General features: G+C 38.7%; 1 long non-coding RNA gene across 1 annotated transcript; it reads left to right on the forward strand.

Moving 5' to 3' along the window:
• Positions 1-1665: 1665 nt before the first annotated feature.
• On the forward strand, positions 1666-3025 carry LOC120442246. Its single transcript, XR_005614582.1, has 2 exons — positions 1666-1718; positions 2715-3025. It is a non-coding gene; the product is annotated as an uncharacterized LOC120442246 (long non-coding RNA).
• Positions 3026-3256: the final 231 nt, after the last annotated feature.

Raw genomic sequence — 3256 nt, forward strand, 5'->3', positions numbered from 1 at the left:
AAGTCAAAATATCCTCGGTGTCAAAGCGTCTAAAAGCAGGTTATTTTTATTTATATAATTTTTATGCAAAGCTTTTTTGATCTACGTTGCTATTAAAAAATCCTATAAATATCCAGAACTTACGGTGACATTCATTTAAAACCTTCATACCACAGCTGCATGTTGTGGAGCATTTTAATGTGGCGCTTCAAAAATGATAGACTTGGTCCTGGCCAACTCCAAGCCTGTGTAAAATCTTTACACTCCACTCGCTTTTTTTCTGCCTGGATCTGTGAATGCCGTTATCTCGATAATCTCAGCTCCTGTTTTGGTTTCACAATGGTGGATTTAGTTCCGTCAGGACACCAGAAGTCACTACCTTCTGTCATAGATATAAAAGGTACTTTTTTAATTAGCCCTTTTAACACATTACAAAACCCCAAAGCAGTTTTATCTAAAATTGATACACTTTTTTTATATACCTTCTTTTGAATGCTCTTGTAAGCCACTTTAGATAAAAGCAGCTTCCAAATTAATGCATCCTGATTTTGATTTAGTATGTGAGTGTGTGTATGTATGTATATATAGATAGATAGATAGATAGATAGATAGATAGATAGATAGATAGATATAATTTAATAAGTATCCCTAAACCAATTAGCATTTTGCCATGTTAGGAGGCACAAACTGTCAGGAACCACCATTTTCATTTTCTAAAGTGTGTGCGAGTGCATACATGCGTGCTTGCGTCTGTCGGTGTGTATATGAGGTGAGGTGGTAGAGCCGACCTCTGCCACTCAGCTCCAGGAGCACAACCTGAAATCAATTTTCTCGATTACTGCTCTGCAGATTTTCTGCTCCAGGTTATTCCAGCCATATGATGAAAGGCCTATTGGATAGGGGAAACCAAACAACCTGTTATCAGCTGCAAGTATCAGAAGTCACTTTAGTGTTAGAGCTGCATTAATGCCTCTGGTATGAGTATTTTTTTTTAAAGAGTGATAACAGATAGGGATGACCGCTCAGGCCACTTTGACATCTATCAGGGTGTTATGTCATTTTGATGTATAAATGCTATTCTCTCTAGTAACTCACAAACCTGCCAGACATATGAAATTTATACCAGTGTCATACTGTATACTGTTCTAATGTACTATTCTTCTTCTATTTAATGTACAGATTTAAATCTTGGGTACCAGTTGTGAAGTAGTCCCAACCTCTAATTTATTGATTCATGTTTCTAGATGTGAGTTTCTGAGAATTTTTTTTTTAAGTTCTTAAGCACTGTTTTTTTTGGGGGGGGGGGCGTTCATCCTTCTCGTCTCATGTGTCCAGATTTCTGTGCGTGTACATCATATGAATACTTTTGGCTTTCGAAAGTCAATATTTGCTGGTTGGAGGGATTTCGTGGTTCGCTCGAGACCAAAGTTCAAGTAACATTCATCACATATGGTATACTGGTAATAATAATGTTATACACACCACTTGTACCATAGTTGCAATATCAGAACTGTTTGGTTCAGTTTAGGCAGTAAAAATAACTCACTTAAGAATATTCGTTAAAATATGATTTAGATGATTTAGAAAAAAAATCATGGTGTTGGTTAAAATTCGACAGCTCCTCCATCTTTTAAAATGCTACTCTCTTGGTTGCCATGGTGATGCTCTGCTTAGTGTTGAGTGGGAAACTTGGCAGGTTTGGGGGAACCTACTTTCCACAGCAGCAATGCCATCGGCAGGTAAAAGACTTAACCTACCTAGAAATAAGGCACGTGTAAATTTCTGTTGTGATCTCCAGAGTGTTTGTTTTCTTTGTGTACAGCTTGTGATCAGCTAATCTGTGCTGCTGCTTTGAGGTTTACATTCTGCAATGATTATGTCTGCTTTCCAGCCCACTTTAAGCCCCGGTGGTAGTATGAGTACTTTTTTTTTACTAACTACTTTACTTATAACAGCTTTTTCCCTGGAATGCAGTTGTGGATAATAGGCTGCTAACTGATCCACTCATTACAGCCAGTTCTCCCTTCCAACCTTTGGTCAGTAAGTGATGAGTGGTTCACATTTAAATCCACTGGGTAGCCCTTTAGAGTCATTTATTAACATGCAGGGCAGTTCAATTGACTTCAGTAGAATTCATGCAAAGACTGGAATAGAGGGACAGCGGGCAAATGTGATGTGCTGGTGTTTGAAAGATAAAAGGGGAAAAGGCCACACAGGAGAGGTGATACCATTCTTTGATATTAAGAGCCATTCATCTGATTCACTGTTCATTTATTTTTATTTTACCATCAACCAGTCATCAATATGTTACAAGACGACAGTGCTCGTTAACAACACACTGGGAAAAAAATAGCACATTTTGTAAACATTTTCTATGTCAGTAATCATTGTGTGTGCTTACTTTGAAAGTGTAGCTGACAACTTTTGGGGTTTTCTGTCTCTTTTGCCTCGCTTTCTGTTTTCCTTTTTGTTGCGTTTGAGTTTCAATTGAATTTCAAAGTATTGTTCTGGTAATTTATGCAGTACATCAGAACACTTAGAGAAAACTTATAGAAAAATGCATTTACATTGCAAACATGTTTTGCTTGCAGTGCTGTGATTACATTATTTTACAAGCTCGTATTCTGCTTTGTTGTTGTCCACCTGTGTATAACCCTTCCCTGCCAGTCTAATCCTTTTAGCTCTGTGAACTTCTTACCCACTGAAACAGATCATTTCTTCCCTCCAACATGCAGGCAACATGCAGCGGCACACTATCTACCCGTAGCCGTGTAAGCTCACATTGTTGTCCATGGCAGGTGCCCCATGCTGTTTGCCCCAATAAGATGGAATTACCCAGACAGCCATGGAGCCCTCCCAATGGGGGAAGAGGAAAGTCCTAATGCTGTTTACATCAATGTGACGCTGCCGCCGCTGCCGCAGCCTCACCATGCCACAGATTAACTTAATCTCATGTCACAACTGCAGTGAAAATGTCACTTCCTGAAAGCTTATTCTGACAGATGATTTTTTTTTTAAATAAAAAAAGAAGGAAGGGAGGAAAAAAGCATCTAGGATTCTTTTAAGAATGCTGCATCCAAAAGTAAAGTGAATTTCCTGTGCAAAAAAGATCTGCTCAGAGGGTGGGCAAGCTGGATAAGTCTGAATGGGGGTGTTTTTTTTGCACACTTGTCTCTACATTTTTATTATTCAGGAAGATACAGACTTCTATTTCTTCTATTTGCATTTTGATTCTAACATCCATAGTCCCAAATCTGACTCTGGGCCACCGCCTTTG

Source organism: Oreochromis aureus, linkage group 10 (assembly GCF_013358895.1).
Source record: "Oreochromis aureus strain Israel breed Guangdong linkage group 10, ZZ_aureus, whole genome shotgun sequence".
NCBI lineage: Eukaryota > Metazoa > Chordata > Actinopteri > Cichliformes > Cichlidae > Oreochromis > Oreochromis aureus.